Source organism: Gorilla gorilla, chromosome 9, assembly GCF_029281585.2.
Source record: "Gorilla gorilla gorilla isolate KB3781 chromosome 9, NHGRI_mGorGor1-v2.1_pri, whole genome shotgun sequence".
NCBI lineage: Eukaryota > Metazoa > Chordata > Mammalia > Primates > Hominidae > Gorilla > Gorilla gorilla.
This window is the reverse complement of record NC_073233.2, coordinates 41,201,177-41,222,654: the sequence shown is the minus strand read 5'-3', so window position 1 is coordinate 41,222,654 and position 21,478 is coordinate 41,201,177. Positions and strand designations below refer to the sequence as shown.

The window sequence follows — 21,478 nt, the reverse complement described above, 5'->3', positions numbered from 1 at the left end:
TCTGTCTTCATGGAGCTTAAGTTTCAGTTAGGGAGATAGACAATAAGCAGGAATATAATAGAATAAAATGTTGGGCAGTGATACAGTCTATAAAGCATAAATCTGATTAGGGATGGAGAGGGATGGCAGGGAAAGTATTTGAGAAAAGATAGTAAGATAGTTAGGAAAGCCCTCTTTGACAAGGTGGCATATGAGCAAAGATCTGAATGAAAAATAATTCAGCACTTTGGGAGGCCGAGGCGGGCGGATCATGAGGTCAGGAGTTCAAGACCAGCCTGACCAACATGGTGAAACCCGTCTCTACTGAAAATACAAAAATTAGCCAGGCGTGGTGGTGTGCACCTGTAATCCCAGCTACTCAGGAGGCTAAGCCAGGAGAATCGCTTGAACCCAGGAGTTGGAGGTTGCAGTGAGCCGAGATCATGCCATTGCACTCCAGCCTGGGTGACAAAGCGAGACTCCATCTCAAAAAAAAAAAAAAAAAAAAAAGAAAGAAAAGAAAAAGAAAAATACTTACCGTATTTCAGGCATAGAATATTTAATAAATGGGACAATATTACTTTCCAGGTTCTCATCTTCAAGATGCTCACAGCCTATGTACCTGGAAATGTGGCAGTTGCTTGACTTTATTTTAAAAAATACATCCCTAGGTCAGGTACCGTGGCTCATGCTTGTAATTCCAACAGTTTGGGAGGCTGAAGTGGGAGGATCACTTGAGGCCAGGAGTTTGAGATCAGCCTGTCTCAAAAAAAAAAAAAAAAAGCCTCTGAACAATATTTTAAAAACATCATCACGTTTCACAAACACAACTATTTTTATTTTAAATATTGCTTTTCATTAATATAATTCTTAGTCTCCCATATCTGATCACCTTGCTACTTAGTGCCAGACCAAGGTGCAGAACTAGATGTTTGGGGTTTTTTGTTTTGTTTAACTTTTATTTTAAGTTCAGGGGTACATGTGCAGATTTATAACATAGGTAAATTTGTGTCATGGGGATTTGTTGTACTGACTATTTCATCACCTAGGTATTAAGCCTAGTACCCATTAGTTGTTTTTCCTGATGCTCTCCCTCCTCCCACTCTCCACCCTCCAAGAGACCCAGTGTGTGTTGTTCCCCACTATGTGTGCATGTGTTCTCATCATTTAGTTCCTACTTATAAGTAAGAACATGTGGTATTTGGTTTTCTGTTCCTGTGTTAGTTTGCTAAGGATAATGGCCCCAGCTCCATCTATGTCCCTGCAAAGGACATGATTTCATTGTTTTTTATGACTGCATAGTGTTACATGGTATATACATACCACATTTTCTTTACCCAGTCTGCCATTGTTGGGCATTTACGTTGACTCCATGTCTTTGCTATTGTGAATAATGCTGCAATAAACATACGTGTGCATGTGTCTTTATAACAGAAAGATTTATTTTCCTTTGGGTATATACCCAGTAATGGGATTGCTGGGATGAATGGAATTTCTGTCTTTAGTTTTTTGAGGAATTGCCACACCATCTTCCACAATGGTTGAACTAATTGACACTCCCACCAACAGTGTTCAAGTGTTCCTTTTTCTCCACACCCTCACGAGCATCTGTTATTAATATTTTTTGACTTTTTTAATAACAGCCATTCTGACAGGTGTGAGATTGTATCTCCTTGTGGTTTTGATGTGCATTTCTCTAATGATCAGTTGGACTTTTTTTCATTTGATTGTTAGCCACATGTGTGTCTTCTTTTGAAAAGTGTCTGTTCATGTCTTTTGCCCACTTTTTAATGAAGTTGTTTGGTTTTTTCTTGGAAATTTAAGTTCCTTACAGATGCTGGATATTAGACCTTTGCCACATGCATAGTATGCAAATTTTTTTCCCCATTCTGTCACTTGTCTGTATACTCTGTGGATAGTTTTTTTATTTTTGTTTTTTTTTCTGTGCAGAAGCTCTTCAGTTTAAATCCCATTTGTCAATTTTTGCTTTTGTTGCAATTGTCTTTAGTGTATTCATTATGAAATCTTTGCCTGTGTCTATGTCCTTTATTGCCTAGGTTGTCTTCCAGGGTTTTATAGTTTTGGGTTTTACATTTAAGTCTTTAATCTGTCTTGAGTTAATTTTGTATATTGTATAGGGAAGGGGTCCCGTTTCTGTGTGTGGCTAGCCAGATATCCCAGCACCATTTATTGATTAGGGAATCCTTTCCCCATTCCTTGTTTTTGTCAGGTTTGTCAAAAAATCAGATAGTTGTAGGTGTGTGGTCTTATTCTGGGACAGAACTGGATCTTTTGACCTCTGGTTCACTTTCTCACAAAAAGCCTGTCAGTACCTGAGAAGGGTAGCAATATACTTTCTAGAGTGGAGCTACTGTTTGCTTTTGGGGAATCTGGACAGTGGATGGGAAAGGGAGTAAGACATATTGAGTAGGCAACACTGTATATCACTCAGGAGCATACTTCTCTTGGTTGGAAAGCCAGCATGGATGGTATCACTGCAGAATTATCTCAAACTACTTGGGAACCACTGAAAGCTAATATTGCTGTAAAGCTCTTATTTTTCTAAAGTATGTTCCTTGAGCATTTATTCCATGGGGTTTCATGTTCAAAATCTTGGGGAAACATCACAGACTAAATTTATCTTCTGGAGATTCCCAAAGCATCTTAACAAATTAGATTAAAGGACTTAAGTTCTGCAGCAAAGATATCTGATTAACCTTAATTGATACAAACTTCTTTTGACTACAGAATCCTTTTCTCTTTTGACACTCATTAATGTGAACTTCTTGAAATGCCTCTATGAAGACACTAAATTTGAATCAAGTAAGCACATTTTAGAATTCTGGAATCTTACAAATAGTGCAAAAGTAGGCGATCAGTAAGCAGGAGGTAATTGAAAGAAGTTCTTATCAGATACATATTCAGCTTATCAAACTTCTATATACAAAGGAGTGTTCTTGTTTAAGGTATCACAGGGGCACTGGCATGCAAAGATTTCAGAACTCAATTTGTGGGGACTAATTTTCAGAATCTCAACTTTGGAGACAGAAAGTAATCTTAATGAGTATTTTTAACACTTATTCTGAACTATGTTGTCAAGAAACACCCATAGTGAGCTTTGTTAAAATGATTTTTAAAAACACATTGAAGTATGATAGATTGCGAATGATGTTTTAAAAAGCAAACTAGAACATATTCAAGGTTGTCCATACCCTGTGATTTCACTTTTATCACTCTACACTCCAATATCGTTTCCTGAGTGGGAAAGAGGGGTGGAGTTATAGCCAGCCTGCTGGGAACTGCATATAACCTCCAGCCGCTCTTATGGGTGCAGAGGGACACACCCTTGGGAGTGTGTCACGTATATAAATCTTATCTGTCATGTCTGTTATCTGATGGAAGAAAGTTAAGAAATGCTGAAGCAACATAACCCCTACATTTTACAAATAAGAACATGGAAGCCTGGAGAGGAAAATAACATGCCTTAGTCGTTCGGACAGAAAAAACAAAATAGAACTAAGACCCAGGTGTCCTGTCTCCTGGCTCTAAACAACCTGGTCTCTTCTGAAGCATCTGTCTCAGGTCAGGTTCCCTAGAAGCAGAGCCTGAGATGGAAATTGTAGTTTAAGAGACTTACTGGAGAAGTGTTCCAGACCCCACTCAATCTAGGATTCTTCTGTGTCACCCCATACAAAGATCAGTATTCCAGTATGGAGTATGCTACCTCCTAATCCCAGAGATGCCTGTCAAGCATTGCGCTTTTTTTGTATTTGTGTAAGGTGTAAAGCACAAAAACTTTTTAGATAGGATAACCCAGCATGCACAGAATAACCCATAACCCAGCGTGTTCAGATCACTAAGCCCCTAAACACTTTACCAATGTAGTGAACCCCTGAATCTTTTTAGTGTTTTTCTGTACAAATTCTATCCCTTGAAGCATATGTATCCTGCCAAGGCATTCAGATAATTTGCCACTTCTCATCTGGCTTGGTTAACATGATGACATCAAATATAGTGGGCCAATGTAAAGTTCTGCATAATCATCCGTTGGTCTAGGTCTCTTTGGACTATTTCATGATAGAGAAGGCAGGAAACAAACATAGCCCTGAAGCAAAACATTGCATATGCACATCAACTGCTTCTGATCCTTATTTCTGATGGGCATTTAAAATATTTGCCAGGTAATAGCTTAATATTATGGATATGAGGACATGTTAATCTGCAATCGGGGGAATTACTTGGTTGTTTATAGCAGTACGTTGTTTTCCCCTATGATCCAGTTTTTTTTAGGGGCCAGGCTGATATATTAAATGAGGATATTGCAGATCCCACCACTCCTACATCCTTTATGTCTTCAAGAGTAGCACCAATATGCCATCCCCTCTAGGATGCCAAGCAGTTTCGTATCCTATCTTGACCAAAGGGTGAAGTTTTGGGGATTTTCACACGGCCTTTCGTACCACAATTGCTTTTACTTTACAGCTCAAAGAACCAAAGTAAGTGTTCTACCAACTGCTAAGAATGTTCATTTCACTTAGACATTTGGGAGCTGGGGTCATGATCACTGGGCAGATCCATGGCCTCAGTTTATCAACTGTGAGACAAACCTGGGACAGAATTCCACTTGTTACCTGACTTGCATAAGCCCCTACCCTAAAAGCGGTCATGAAGGCACTTTGGGTTCTCATGTAACAGGATCATCTCTGACCTGATCTAATAGCATCTGAAAGAACTGGGTATTCCTTTTCCTTAGTGTCTAGACGTGGGTCCCTTTGGGGAAGGACTTGCTGAATCACTATGGTATATACTTGTTATGATGCTGCAGTGTCTTTTCACGTGGCAACTGTATTCGTCCATTCTCACACTGCTAATAAGGACATGCTCGAGACTGGGTAATTTATAAAGAAATAAGGGTTTAATGGACTCACATTTCCACATGGCTGGGGAGACCTCACGACCAATGGCAGAAGGCAAAAGAGGAGCAAAGGCACATCTTGTATGGTGGCAGGCAAGAGAGAAGTGAGAGCCAAGTGAAAGGAGTTTCCACTTATAAAACCGTCAGATCTCATGAGACTTATTCACTACCACGAGAACAGAATGGAAGAAACCACGCCCATGATTCAATTATCTCCCACTGGGTTCCTCCCACAACACGTGGGAATTAGAGAGCTGCAATTCAAGATGAGATTTGGCTGCGGACACGGCCAAACCATATCATGGGGATCCAACCTTTCTGCAGTCAGTGGGTTTTGGATCTGAGAACTGACTTAGGTCTAGAAACTGGGCAAGAGATCCTGTTTTCCATTGGGATGGCTGACCTCAGCCTTCTGTTCATCTATTCTTAATCTCATTTGATTTTACACTTTAAGTGAATATTATTAGCTACAATCTATCTTGCCCCTAGGAATGATATGACCCATTAGCCACTTTCATTGATACGTATAGGTCAGGCCTCCTTGGGTGTCATTTCAATATTGCTGCCTGTTACAGTAATTATATCCACCTTGCTTCTGATGGTTAAGAGTTACCACCTGGCCTCTGCTATTCCAGGCCCAATTATTCTCATTGACTCCAGGGAGGCTGGTTCTGGAATAGCATCTTCTACTGTCAGCCCCAGCCTAAAGATAAAGCCTCTATAGCACTTCTCAGTAGTCCTGGTATCCACCCTCAGCCGCTCCCAGTGCATTCCTTTTCACCTTGGTAAATAGTGGAACATAGCTGGTGAGTTTTCCAGTATTATATAGTTGACCCATTCTAGCATGCTCAGTTCTCTGAAACTTTCAATCCCTTCCTTCTCAGTCTTCCAGGCAATCTAGCACCTCTATCTCATTTATTGCAACAAATCACTTTTTCTAAGCTACTAACAACCACCCCATCAGTATATTAGGCATCTTTCCTGAGGTCCTTAACCCTACCTTGACAAACGTTCCCTTATCTTCCCACCTTCATCCAGCATCCTCATGATCCACTTCTAGGCCTACTCATCCAGCTCCTGGTGGCATATATTAACCCATTCCTGCACCTCCTTTGGCATATAATTTCTCTCCTCCCCTTGCAGGCCTGGTACCTCTCTAGTACTTGGTGAGACTTGACCTTAAGTCTTGTGTCCAGAAGAGAATGTGATGGCTGATCCTAAGAAGATAAGACATTATAAAGCACCTGCCTTATTTGAGGTCTTAGTCTTATCTAGAAAATGGAGGGGGGCCCTATCTTCCAACAGGGGGAGTGGGCCATTTATGCATGCCAAGAAGGTTCGGAGAAATCTGAAATGTGGGGGTTCTAAGGTTCTCAAGTGCACCACCCCCAATATCTGTATCCTAAGTCTTAGGGCCCCACTCTTTTCCTATCAGGCTCTTGACATTGGCATAAGATATTTGCCTAAGCTGAGAATTCAACCTGTTTTGAAGCTCTGCTTTCCTTACTATTAGAAAAGCAATCTGCTTGCCCTTCAGCTCTGTCCACTGTCTGGCTGCAGGAGATGAGTGTCTGTAAGTGTCATCAAAGGGGCTCTCTGTTTAAAATTGATGATTAATACATTTGAGCTTTGCATTTTCTCTTTTCAATGAATCAATGGCACTTAACACCAGTCCCCTAGTTCCACCGTCCTAAATTTTCTATTTGCTCCATACCTCTCAAATGCCAGAGACATTGTACTAAGCAGTGCATTCCCTTCTACCTGCATTCTTCCTCAGATTACCAGAGCGAAGTTCTTAGCCAATGTACAGCATGCCAGAGAGTATCAATACTCTATCTACTGCCAGGAGGGGTCCTCACTGTCATCCAGCCAGTGAGTGATCCACCCCCAGGATCCCATACCTTAGAGTCCATTTCCTATGACCACTATTGGCACCAACTGTCTTAGGTAGGTTTCCCCAAAAGCAGAGCTTGAGGTGGAGATTCTTGTAAAATTTATTGGAAAAGTGTTCTCAGCAGATTGGAAGTAAGGGAAGCAGAATAGAGCAAGGGAAAAAAAAGCTAAGTAAGGATGTGGTCTCAGCTGAAGACCCGCATCAGTCTGGTCTAATAGAAAGCTCTGGAGCACAAATTTCAGCACATAGTTAGGCACGCTTGAGGCAAAGATGTCAGCCTTTTGTGTCCCTGTGTCAGTCATTGGCTACTGGCTGCTCTCGGGGGGTAAGAACCTGGTGGGCAGACACCCTTGTTCAGCAGAGAAGTCTATGAAGAAGGACAGCTGCAGGTCATTAGTAGACTTTACTCATAGCCCCTGGGGGATGAGTGAACAAGCCAGGCAGCCACAGTGTCCACTACAGATAACTTCTGTAATGATAACTCCTAATCCCTTAAGAGTAGACTCGATATTAGCAGACAGCCAAAAAGTTATTTGGATCCAACCTGGCAAATAAGATTAATGAACAATATAATATTGTTGTGTGTTTTTCTTAAATACAAATAACATTTTTTAAAGGTGATAACAATGCTTTATACAAAGACTTTCCTCTTTTCTTACGTGGTTTATAAACTACTTTGCGTGTATGTCCCATAAAGGAGTTCCACATACTTTTATCGAATGGTATTATCATTAGATTAAGTGTCTAAGTGATCACTCTGCTGTGGGCAAAACTCACTTTTATGCATAAGCTCATGAATGTGTGCATACAAATCAGATCAACTCATTAAATAAAAATCTTAAAAAGGAGCAAACAATTTGCACTAAGAGAAATATGTGTTTAAAAATATTTTTAAAATGGTATTTGACTTCTCTAGAGATTTTCAAAATGCCTAGGAGACACTTTTCTATTTTCTTCATGTTTGCAAAAATACCTCTGAGGATTAATTGACACAAGCATCAAGCATTTGGGGTGGAAGTATGCACGGGAGTATACATTTTGGAAGATAATTTGGAGATGTATATCACAATCCAGAAAAGAATTGATATGTCCTCAACCCAACAATTCCATTCCTAAGAATTGATTACAAAGAAATAATCCATGATCCCAACAAAGCTGTATATTCAAGGACATTCAGATAGTGTTATTTTATATTGGCGAAAAATTAAAAACTTAAATGCCCAAAAATTATAGAATGAGTACATAAATTCTGGAACATGTGGTCCAGATGTTGAAATACTATGCCTTGAAGTTGCCTTGGCTTAAATTCCAACTCTGTCCTTCCCTAGTTGTGTAACCCTGAGCAAGGCAATTAACATTAATTAATTTTTTAAAATGGAGATTACAATAATTTCTATCTCAAGGGGTTGCTAAGAGAAAGTACTTGGAGCAGTGTCTGGCTCATAGAAATGTTATCACAGTTGTTTATACAAATACAAATATACCTATAATATGATCTCAAATTTTTATGATTAAACACAGTCATATACCAAAGACTGGAAAAAAATTCACTGTACACTAAATATCTTAGTCTTTTTGTGTTGCTATAAAGGAACGCCTGAGGCTGGGTAATTCATAAAGAAAAAGCATTTATTTGGCCCATGATTCTTATGGCTGAAAAATTCAAGATTGGGTATCTGTAGCTGGTGAAGGCCTCAGGATGCTCCCATTCATAGTAGAAGGTGAAGAGGAGCCAGCCTGTTCAGAGATCACCTGGTGAGAGAAGAAGCAAGAGAGAGAGAAGCGGGAGGTGCCAGGCTCTTTATAACACCCAGCTCTCCTGGGAACTAATAGAGTGAGAACTCACTTACCCCCAAGGGAGGACATTAATCTTTTCATGAGGGGTCAGCCCCTATGACCTAAACATCTCCCACTAGACTCCACTTCCCAATACTGCCACAAGAGATTTGGTGGAAACAAACTGTAACCAAACCATAGCATTAAACCAAGGGTTCTCAGACATCTTGCTCTTAGGATCCCTTTATGCTCTTTAAAATTACTGAGTATCTCAAAGAATTTTTGTTGGTGTGAGTTGTATCTACCAATATTTACTGTATTCAAAATTAAAATAAGGAAATTTAAAAGAGGAATACAGAAGCACACATGTTGTTAGAACAATGATGTCATCACATATCATGTAGCTTCTAGAAGACTTCACTGTATACTCACGACAGAATAAGAGTGAACAAAACAGATAGTGGCTTGCTGTTACAAAAATAATTCTGACCGTGTGGACCCCTTGAAAGAGTTCCAGGGACCTCCAGAGAATGTTTTGGTCACACTTAGGGTCTGTAAAGCATCTGACACACAGTAGCCAGTCAATATTTGTCAAATGAGCTCAGCTCTTGAGGATGTCTCTCAGGTACTCCACCCTGCTTAGCCACCGCCCCAACCTAGGCTCTGGCCCAGGCCAGTCAGTCTGGAGCTTCCCTGTTGCCTGAATTTGAAGGCTACTAGCAGGACTTTGTGGAGCTCACTGCAGAGATCACCAGCAAGATTGAGAGGGTCCCCTGACTCCTTCCTGGGATATTTGCTTGAAGCCACTATCTCTGAACTTATGCCCCACTTATCTCCTAAAACAGTTGCTTCTAGACGAGGTACATGATGTCTTAAAGAGGTTTATGAGTCCAACTAAGGGAATAAGAGGAGAGAACGAAGGGAAGATATATATATATATATATATGCCACTGAGTTCTCCTGCCTCAGAGATGTTTGTGGAGCCATTGGCTTATGATGGCCTCATCACTTCATGGTACATCAACTCTGCTTCATTCAATTGCACAAGATGGTCTTGATTTTTATTGTTGTTGCTGGAGATTACTTCCTTTGAATTGTGTCAGAGCCTCAGAACGTCAGGACTTGTGCTGGATTTTGGCTCGTTTTTAATCGTAACCATTTTAGCAGTAGAAACATTGGTTTGTTTGGGCTAATAGCTTTTGCATTGGGAAGTTGTTTTATAAAGTTACAAAGTCATCCCTTTGCAAAATTGTAAAAACTGTTTCCAAGAAAACAGATTTTGTTACAATTGAGGGTGTTTTTTTTTCTTTATGTTTTAATGTAACAATTCCTACCACATAGAAGAAAACATTGAACTAGGTGCCTTAATAATAAAGCCATGCCTTTCCTTAGCTGAAGTTTAATGAGAGGGGGAACACAGCAGCTACATTACAATAGAGAGGAGGCTGCATTGCTGGCACTGGAAAAATGCTACTGACTCGAATAATAGTAATTCTTAAAAATGCAGTGGTTTCCCTCTTAATAACTTGTGCTTGCTGCCTTTGTAATCTATTTTTAATTGATAAATAGAAAAAGATGGAAAAAAATCCATGTAGTTATGAATTTCAGATGTGTGTCTGGGGGACTACTGGAAATTAGTATGTACAACCATGGCAAAAACAATGTGATTTAAAGTAATTACAATAGCTCTCTCTGGAAATCATTAGTGGTTGTAGCACTTGAGTAAAATTGACCCAGAGGAGAGGAACTATAATTTGTTTGAGGAAAGGAGGTTACAAATTGGATGAAACTTTCCAGCCAAAGCAATTCATCCCACAACATATTGCCTTAAATTGAAGTAGAGTGGGCAGATCTATTGAAATAAAGCTTACTCTCTGCTGCGCATGTACGATGTATTAAGGTGTTACTTCCAAAGAGAATAGAAAAGATTGAACATTTTAAAATTTTAAGGAGGAAATTTGATTACTCCATGATATGCTTTAAATTATAAAAAGACTTTGCTCTTAACAAAATTGTGTCAAATGAATCAATGTGGCTGGGCATGGTGGCTCACACCTGTAATCCCAGCACTTTGGGAGGCCGAAGTGGGCAGATCACAAGGTCAGGAGACCAAGACCATCCTGGCTAACACGGCGAAACCCCATCTCTACTAAAAAATACAAAAAAGTAGCTGGGTGCGGTGGCGGGCACCTGTAGTCCCAGCTACTTGGGAAGCTGAGGCAGGAGAATGGCATGAACCCAGGAGGTGGAGCTTGCAGTGAGCTGAGATTGCACCACTGCACTCCAGCCTGGGCAACAGAGTGAGACTCTGTCTCAAAAAATAAAAAATAAAAAAATCAATGTATGACAAGCGGTGTCTACAAACGAGCAAGGAGTGTTATAATAATAGTATCCACGCCAAGTGCTTTACATCATGGTACTATTATCCCTGCTTTATAGACAAGAATACAGAGGCTCAGAGAGTTTGAGCTCCTTGGCTGAAGTCACCGAGCCAGGAAGTAGCAGAGCCCATATTTGAACTCAGGTTTGTGTGAGCATAGAGTTATTTGCCCAAGTCTATATAGCTCCACTGTCTTAACAGGCTTGTATGATTTCAGGGGTGCTAGGGGGGTTCCCACCCCAAGAAATGCTGGGAGAATCAACTAGAACACTGATATTAAAATCCCACCCTTAGAAATTCCTGCCTCTGACTGAAACCTGTAAAACTTAATTTTCTAAGCATAGGTTACACTGTTTCTGGGGATGGGGGAGACAGGCCTGGAGTAAGAGGAGAAAGGGAAATCAAGAGGCTGGGATCCAGCACGGAGGCGTGGATAAAGGCCACGGCAACATGAGGCTGGAGGGAATTGAGGACCAACACCCTTCTTCTCCTTCAGGTGTCCCGGCAACTAAAATCTGGGAGCCAATGGGAGGCAAAGCTCCTCAACGGGCTAGACTGACACCAGTGCTGCTTGGGAACCAGGTTTGGGAAGGATGGAAGCAGCAGATGGGCTCAGTCTTACTTAAACCTGAAGTCTCTATGAAGACCTCACTCACCCAAGACGCTGGCTTTCGGCCCCCCAACATCTCAGCAGAACTCCAAGAAGTACAACATTCATTTGGCTTCCAATGAATGCAAGCAAAATAGAGTTTCAGGACCATGGCAAAAAAAGTCTGCTGGTGAAAAACAGAACATTCTACATAGAGAACCTGAGAACAGGGGAGGAAGCAGAAGTGGGAGCCAGGCTGAGGCAGGAGAAAAGACAAGAAGAATGTGACTGACAAATTAACGGAGTGACCAGAAAGGTTTTTGGGGTGTGTGCGTGTGTGTTTGTGTGTGTGTGTGTGTGTGTGTGTGTGTGTGTGTGTGTGTGTGTTTCTACCCATTGCAGGAGGAGAATGCATTTATTTGGTGAAAAATGTTTGCTGGGTGTATACTGAAATGCTACACTGGAGCCTATACATACAGAGTATATGGCTGGTATGTTATACCGGCCCTACCTCCTGACCTTTGCATGTTTTGTGTCCTCTGCCTGAAATGCCTTTTACATTATTTACCTGTCTACTCAAATTCACCCTTTAAGACTTAGCTCAGAGATGGTCCTTTCCAGGAAGCTTCCTGTGATTCCTCCTGCTCCCTCTCTTAAATTCCTACCCAAGTATGGATTATGCTGCTGAGTATTCATAAGATCTTTGCCCTTAGTACACTGGCCTGAAGTAATCCATGTCCACGACTGTATTCCTGGCTAAACTGACATTTCTTGAGGATCATGTCTTATCCATCTTTGTATCCCTGGTACCTGGCACTTAGTAGAAGCTTAGTAAATATTCATTGCATTCATTGTGTTGATTCTCCATACCCCCCTCTCTGTACCACTGACTAATTATGGGCATTTAATGAGAGACAACTCACATAGGATAAAGAACATAGTCTGGGCATCAGACCTGAGTTGCAGTCCTGGTCCTACCACTTTCTAGATCTATAGCCTTGGGTAAGTTACTCAACCTCTCTGGTCTTTGGTTTCCTCATTTGTAAAATGGAGCTAAACTCCCCCATCTTGCAGGGCTGTTGTTAGGATTTGATGAACCGATTTAATCCCTGACACAGTGGATGCCCAGTAATTAGTTGGCATTCCTTTTAGTGATAAGTTGTAAAAGGTTAGGCAAGTGTTGGCAGGGTAGGCAATTGCCTGGCCTTGATGAGGAGTAAAGTCTACTGCCCTCTAGGGGCTGCATGAGTAACCTGGGCCTCACTAGCATGGTGTGCTCTACTCACAGGAGTCCTTACTGGTCCGTGAAGGGGAAGTGGGGAATCTGTCCTAGAACACAACCCACCACTACACCACTGCCTCCTTCTGGGGCTGGCATTACACTCAGCCAGGCTAGAGAGGTAGCTTTTGGTAAAAAGAACCTCAAAGTGGCAAAGACACAGAGATGGCCTTACATAACAGGAGTGGCTGTAGGAGGTGACCCCTATGCAGTGAACACGTCTGACTGTTCCCTCCTCTCCTGAAACACAGCCATCCTACGGCCTCTCCATCTTGAGCAGGAAAAATGACCACAACACTGAAAACTGGATGAAAAGGAATGGCTGAAGCCAGCTTAAAGGCCAAGGAAGGGACATGGTCGGGTGAGGGAGAACAAGTAGAATAATTTAGAGGACTCGGGGGCCTATAGGGGTTGTGTGATTAGAAAGCCCCTGCAGAAGAAAGAGGTTCCTTGAGGGACCAAGTGAGGAGAAGGCCTTCAACTGGTGGTTTAGTTAGAATCTGTTCCAGGTGCCATGCCAAAGGTGAGCCCCAAGGGATCACTGTGTTCAGCTTCAGACCAAAGGAAAGAACAGTTCTAGATGTTATGGATTCAATGTTAGTTATCAGTGAAGCATCGTCGGTAATGGGCTGTGCCTTCCTGCCCTTCCCATGCTAAGAGCAAAGTCAAGACATTTGGCAGAGACTGCTGACTGTTCTCTGATACCTCCTCTGTCCTTCTTTCTGAGCTACAGGCTTGGAATGCAGATGTGATGTCAGGGGCTGGAGCAGCTATATAGGACCATGAGGTAGGATCATTAAGAGTTAGAAGGATTCATGGTATTTCAAGACTGTGGGTTTGTCATCTCAGCTGGCAAAACCAACCGTGAAAGGGAAATAAACTTCTACCTCTTGCTTTGAATTTTCTGTCACTCATAGGCAAGCCTGCTCTTAACTGATACAAGGAGCTCCATAATAGTTTCAAAGGCCCCAAACCTCCATTTTTCTGGAAAAAAGCCATGTAGACTAGTGAGGTTGAGTAACAACTATTGAGTGCTTACTATATCCCAGTCATTGTCCTAAGTACTTTAATGTATTAGTTCATTTAATCCTCATTATAATCCCATGAAATAGGTGCTTTATTATCCTTGTTTTATAGATGAAGAAATGGGCATGAGATATATTAACCAGCTTGCTCAAGTTCACATATTAAGTAGTAGAACTGGTATCTAAACCCAGATCACCAGGCTTTAAACCCAGACTCCTAACCACCGTGCTAACAAAAATACAATCATATCAGAATTCCAAATCAAATTAGTTTTGGTTGTTCTCTGTCTTGTTTTCTATCACCCACAGTTGTTTTGTCTTTTGTTATTTTCAAAACGAGGGAATAAATGCATTATTTATTATAGCAGCTTGGAAGAAATGTTTTTGAAATGATGCCCATAATGATAATGGGAGAGTGGGGGGCAGACTGATAAAAACAACTCCTTTTATCATTTGGGTACATCTACTCTAAATTGGTGGTCACCACATTATCTATATGGCATGCCCCTACCAGCATAACATTTTGGGTCACACACACACAATTTTTGAAGTGTGTGTGTATGTGTGTGCATGCACATGCATGCGCACACATGTGTGGAATTCACATGCATTGCTGTAGAAATAGATTCTTGTGGTGGACACTGTGGTGCTCTGCCTAGACCCTCTCTTCAGAGTTAATGCCACCACCTCCCAGCAACTGAAAATATTTGTTGCCAAAGCCTCACAGCTACATTCCTGATTGGAAACTGCCCTTGGCTATAACAAACAGCTCACCCAAGGCCATGTACTCCCGGAGGGTGGCTTGTAGCCAGTGACTGACTGATGGGGATATAAAGACCCCACTCCATTGCCTCAATGCAAGACCACTCTCAAGGGCTATCACAGCCCCGGAGCCCCGGGTAGGGTTTGTTGAGACCTCTGTTGCATGTGCATTTTAGGTCAGCTTTCTCCTATGCCCAGTACTGCCCTCCTCACTTCCATATAGTGGCAAGTTGATACAGTCCCAAGTGTACCAACTGGGACTACTCCCCAACAAACCTGCCTGCAACTCTATGTTTCAGAGTCTGCTTCTATGGACCCAATTTGGAGATTATAAAACATACTCCTAGATAAAAATTCAAACAAAGATGACATTAAAATAAATATAACAAGATCAAATATTTTCTATTTATCTCCCACTAGTTGTCTTGTACACCCTTAGGTTGTGCCTACCTGCTTTGGAGATGATTCCCAAAGATAACTTTGAACATAGGTCACATTAATCCCAGCCCTGAGATGGGAGGTAGAGGTCAAAGAAGAGGACCACATAAAAGAGGAAGAAGAAAAAAGAGCCCTTTTATCCTTCCCACCTAGACAAGTTTAGATTTTCCCAGCATGGGTATCCACAGCCCCACTTCCTTTCCCTTTGAAACATTCATCACTCATTTGATGACTGTCTTTCCAAAAGATCAAAGATCGATGAGGTCAAGACTTACATCCATCTTGTGCATGACTGTGCAATTAATATCCAACAGTTCCTGGCATAAAATAAGTGCCTCAATAAATATTTGCTGACAGAGGGGTGAGGAAGTTTATCCAGACGTGTTCACCCCTCACTCTCTGCTCCCAATGGTACACACAGGCTGACCCCTTCCCCACAATTTCAGTTCAGCAGGTCTTAGAGGCTGCCCTGAATCTGGTGGGCCCTCCAAAGAGGCATAGAAGGAGGATTCATTGATTGTTTCAATTGTTTGTTGAGAACCTACTGTGCACCAAGCAACCTGCTCTGCCCTGGGGATCCAGTGCTGATCACAGACACAGACACTTGATCATAGACACAGATACAGGATCAGCAAGAAGTCCCCGATCTTGTGCAGCTTTGAGTGTGGGGGTAGATACTCATCACACAGAGCACAGAAATAAAATGGGGGACAAACTAAGATGAGTACCCTAAAGGAAAGAAGGGGTATGCCCTGAAAATGGCATAGTCTGGTGTGCATTTGGGTGGTGATGGTGGTGGTGTTGGGGTGAGGATGGCAGGAGAGTGCCCTCTGAGCCAGCTTCCCCAGGAGAGAAAGTGATCCTTGAGTTTCAGCTGATGATTTGCTTAGCTGGAGCAGGGTTTCTCAATCTCAGCACTAATTAATGCTTTGGGCTGGATCATTCTTTGAAGGCAGGGGAGGCTGTCATGTGCCTTGTAGAATCTTGAGCAGCAGCCTTGACCTCCACCCACTAGATGCCAGTAGCACCACCCACTAGCCCCAGTTGTGACAGTCAAAATGCCTGCAGACATTGCCAGATGTCCCCTGCAGGGCAACATCACCCCCAGTGGAGACTCACTGAACTGGGAGAAGAGGCTGGAGAGTGGAGAAGGGTGGGAAGGGGAGAGGTATACAAGGAGAAAAGAGAAGCATTGCAAAGGTCATGGGGTCAGCTGAGCTACTGGAGGCTGGAGAGGGCCAGGGTAGGGGCTGGCAATGCACTCTGAGAGGCAGACAGGGCCAGACCCTGCAGGCTGAGAAAGAAGGAAATGAGTTGTCTGCTCCTTGGTAAAGAAAACAGAAACATTCAGAGAGAGGGTGAGAGCCTACAGGACTATGACAGGATCTCATAACTGTAATCATTGGAATCCAAAAATTAAGAAATAAGCCTCCATAAATCCACAGCCCTGAGACAATATTAATGGAACTTGGTTAGCACATGTAGCCCATCCAGCCCGCTCCCAGGGCTGACAGGGGATGATAGATGAAACTGAGTGGGGTGCGAGGACATGCCAAAGGTGCTGTTGAATAAATCAGCTGACACTCCCCTGAATTTGCATTGTTAATGGCAGCACCTAAACCCCGGTGTTTCTGCGGAGACTTGTCCCGCTGCTGCCTTCCATCTGAAACGTCCCAAGTGAGTTGGCTAAGGGCAGCAGGGTGTTGAGTGATTAAGTTTGAAACACATTTTATTTTTTGAGACAGGGTCTCATTCTGTCACCCGGGCTGAAGTGCAGTGGTGTGACCACAGCTCACTGCAGCCTTGACCTTTCAGGCTCAAGCAATCCTCCCATCTCAGCCTTCATAGTAGCTGGGACTACAAGTGCGCACCACCTGCCTGGCTAATTTTTAAATTTTCTTTAGAGATCGGGTCTTGTTATGTTGCTAGGGCTGGTCTCAAACTCCTGGGCTCGAGCGATGCTCCTATTTCAACCTCCCAAAGTGCTGGGATTGCAAGTGTGAGCCACTGTGCCTGGCCTGAAATACATTTTAGAATCAGCCTGGAGCTGGAAGTTGGGTAAAAGGTGCAAAAGATCTGGCAGGTGTTGTGCAGGCTTGGTGTCCTAATGAGCACCTTACAGGGCCCCTAAGGCAGAATTGTCCTGGAATGGGACAATAGGGTCTCCCCACTGGCCATTGAGTTCCCAGGCAGTCCACCATGAATTCTTTGCTAAACGGTGGTGACTTCCAGTAACGAAGTTACCCTCTTTGGATCTTGCTTTGCTCCAAAACATGTTAAAGTACGTCTTCTCTTTGGCAGGGGGTAGGGAATACTGAATAACGGAATCATCTAGGGAGCTTTTTTATTGTACAACCCAAGTCCCATCCACTGCTAAATTTCTCATATGCTCTTGAAGCACATGGGAAGGGCTGTGTTCTTCAGGATCAATGTTGCTGATTTTTCCTCTTGTCTCAAGTCCAATATAGTTTGAAAGGACACTGTCCCTACATTTGTCTTTATTTAAAATTTTGGTAGTTTTCTCCTCCTGATTTGTTTTGCATTTGTTTTGTTGCTGTTGTTCTTGTTTGACATGGGGTCTCACTCTGTTTCCTAGGCTTCGGCACAGTGGTGCAATCATAGCTTACTGCAGCCTCAAACTCCTGGGCTCAAGTGATCCTCCTGCCTCAGCCTCCCCAGGAGCTGGGACTACAGGTGCATGCCACTGCACTCAGCTAATGTGTTTCTATTTTTTGTAGGGACAGGGTCTCACTTTACTGCCCAGGCTGGTGCATTAGTTTTGATCTCATAAAATATTGCATTAAAATATTTTTTATCTTGATGACTGAGTTTTTCAGTGCACCTTAAATTATTTTATTTTATTTTAAATTGTTGTAAAATATTTCTAATATAAAATTTGCCATCTTAATCACTTTTAAATGTACAGCTTTTGGGCCAGGCATGGTGGCTCATGCCTGTAATCCCAGTACTTTGGGAAGCCAAGGTGGGTGGATCACGAGGTCAGGAGTTCGAGAACAGCCTGGCCAACATGGTGAAACCCCTTCTCTACTAGAAATACAAAAAATTAGCCTGGCATGGTGGCAGACGCCTGTAATCCCAGCTACTTGGGAGGCTGAGGCAGGAGAATCGCTTGAACCCAAGAGGTGGAGGTTGTGGTGAGCAGAGATCACGCCATTGCATCCAGCCTGGGTGACAGAGCAAGACTCCTTCTCAAAAAAAAAAAAAAAGAAAGAAAAAAACACAAAAGTACAGCTTTTGGCAGTAAGTACGTCCACACTGTTGTGCACACATCACCACCATCCATCTCTAGAACTCCTTATCTTCCCAAACTGAAAGTCTGTGCCCCTTAAACAATAACTCTCCACTTCCCCTTCCCCTAAGTCCCTGGAAACCACCATTCTACTTTCTGTCTCTATGAATTTGAAAACTTTAGGTGCCTCATTTAAGTGGAATCATACAGTATTTGTCTTTTTGTGATGAGCTTGTTTCACTTAGCATAATATCTTCAAGCTTCATCCATGTTGTAGCATATGTCAGAATTTCCTCTTAAAGGCTGAATAACTTGATAAATAAAATATATATCCATATATGGAATGTATGTATATACATGTATGGTAGGTATGTATGTATGTACATATAAATATATGGAATCATATTCCATATATGTATTTACATTTTATTTATCCATTTCTGTGCTAAGGAACACTTGAGTTGCTTACATCTTCTGATTCCTATGAATGATGCTACCATGAACATCGGTGTAAAAATATCTGAGATCCTACTTTCAATTCTTTTTGGTATATATACAGATATGGAATTGCTAAATTATATGGTTATTCTATTTTTAATTTTTTGAGGAACAGCCATACTGTGTTTCATAGTGTCTGAACCATTGTACATTCCTATCAACAGTTGTGAAAGAGTTCCAGTTTCTATGCATCTCAAATGCTGTTATTTTCTATTTTGTTTTTTAAAAAATAGTAGCCATCACGGATCATGAGATCAGGAGATCGAGATCATCCTGGCTAACACGGTGAAACCCTGTCTCTACTAAAAATACAAAAAATTAGCCGGCTGTGGTGGCAGGTGCCTGTAGCCCCAGCTACTTGGGAGGCTGAGGCAGGAGAATGGCGTGAACCCAGGAGGTGGAGCTTGCAATGAGCAGAGATTGCGCCACTGCACTCCAGCCTGGGCGACAGAGCGAGACTCCGTCTCAAAAAATAAAAAATAGTAGCCATCAGCCAAAATGCCCATCAATGATAGACTGGATAAAGAAAATGTGGTACATATACACCATGAAATACTATGCAGCCATGAAAAGGAGTGAGATCATGTCCTTTGCAGGGACATGGATGGAGCTGGAAGCCATTATCCTCAACAAACTAACACAGGAACAGAAAACAAAACACCACATGTTCTCACTATAAATGGGGCTGAATAATGAGAACACATGGATACAGGGAGGGGAACAATACACACTGGGGCCTGTCAGGGTGGCAGAGGGGAAGGAGAACATCAGGATAAATAGCTAATGCATGTGGGGCTTAATACCCAGGTGATGGGTTGATAGCTGCAGCAAACCACCATGGCACACCTTTCCCTATGTAACAAACCTGCACGTCCTGCATATATATACTGCTAAACAGTGGTGACATCCAGTAAGTAAAAGTTAACCTCTTTGGATCTCAGCTTGCCCCAAAACATGTTAAAGCAAGTCTTTTCTTTGGCAGGGGGTGGGGAATAAAAAAAAAAAAACCTTAAAATAAAATTAAATTTAAAAAATATTAGCCATCTTAATAGATGTGAGAGGTAGTGCCCCCTTACATTTTATAGCCAAGGAGGGGGCAGTCTCACTTGACTCACTGCAGTTCCAGCCCTGCCCCTTAGGTATAAGTCATCACCCAGTTGAGCCTCTGATCCTGACAGACATGTTTTTACATCCCTCACTTGGGCTGATGTAGGAAAAAATACTGTGCCTTTGGATTACAAGCTTGGCTCTACCACTTACTACCTGTGTGAGTCTGGGCCAAATATTTAACCTGCTTGTGTTTAAGTTTCCTTACACACAAATGGAGAATAACTGTATTTACCTGATAAAATTGTTGTGTGGAGTAAATGGATTAATATATATAAAGCTCTTAGAAATAGTAAGCACCACGTCTGTTTAAGTGGTAGCTGCTATTATCATAGATCTCACCTGCTATGTAGTTGTTTTTATTTTTTTAAGTAAATATATTATTTTGGAATAATTTTGATTTATTAAAAGTTGCAAAAATAGTACAATAAGTTCCCATATACCCTTAACTCAACTTCATCTAATATTAGTATCTTATACAGGTGTGGTACATTTGTCAAAACTAAGAAATTAACATTGGAACAGTTACTATTATCTAAACTACAGGCTTTATTCACATTTCATTGGTTGTTTCACTATTGTTATTTTTCTGTTCCAGGATCCAAACCACATTGCACATAGGGTGTAGCTCTTTTGCTTGCTTTTCTTTCTGTTTGTGTTTGCTATTTTCCTGAAGAGTGGTTTTGGAAGTTGGAATTTGAAGGCCCTCAGATGTGGCATGGTTCTCTATTCTGCCACAGTCTTTTGCCATCCCCTATTGCCATGAGCCTGTTTCACATGGCTGCAGTTACCTGCCTGCCCCTGGAGACCTGTGAATCTGTAATCCCCGGATTAGCTGATGGCTCAATGCTTTCCCTCTGAGAGACTGTAATTTGATGATTCTGAGTCTCCAAAAATCCTTTATTAAAATTCAGACACTCTCAGGTAGCTAGTCCATGTAAACAAATCCACAGCTACATATCTCAGTAGCAAACTGTTGATGGTGAAGAAGGTCTCACAGGAATAGCTGGTGAAGAAGTGCCTGGAGGAGAGAAGTTAACAGGGAGATGGAGAGGTGCCTGCTAAGGAAGGCTGCCAGGCATTGATGCTAGACTTATCTATCTCACGTTTTGGAGTGGGCCCTGCTTGAGATAGGCCTTGATTCATGCCGCTCAGCTCTGTGACCCCATACCCAAAAGTGCTCCCTGGTTCCATGGGTCTGTGAGCCCAGTGGAGCCCACCATGCTGTTGGTCATGGACCATTCCCAGCCACTGCCTCCCCACTTCCTGGAACACGGGAAACTCAAATTTTTGGTGGTGGATGGGAAAAAAAGGCTAGAAAAAAACCCAGCCCTAAACAATTTATTAAGGATTTTCTCTCTGCCCAGGACAATGCAAAGTGCTAATCAGGGATTTGGAGGTGAAGACCTGACATCTAAATGACAGCAGCAGGGGTCTTTTCAATCTTGTGTTTGACTTAGATCAATAGGCTATGAGCCGTCGAAGTTTATTTTCTTCTCCATATCTTTACATATCCGGGTTTGTACATCTAGAACTACATGTCAGAGTGGCTTCTCTTATATCTGAATATGTGAAGAAGTCCACTA

At 42.1% G+C, this 21,478-nt stretch overlaps 1 long non-coding RNA gene across 1 annotated transcript in view; it reads right to left on the bottom strand.

Moving 5' to 3' along the window:
• Positions 1-551: 551 nt before the first annotated feature.
• The window catches only part of LOC134759285 (uncharacterized), a 164,059-nt gene continuing 143,132 nt past the window's right edge, over positions 552-21,478 (bottom strand). The window contains exon 4 of the long non-coding RNA XR_010135378.1: positions 552-738. This is a non-coding gene — a long non-coding RNA (uncharacterized lncRNA). The remainder of the gene's footprint in view (positions 739-21,478) is intronic.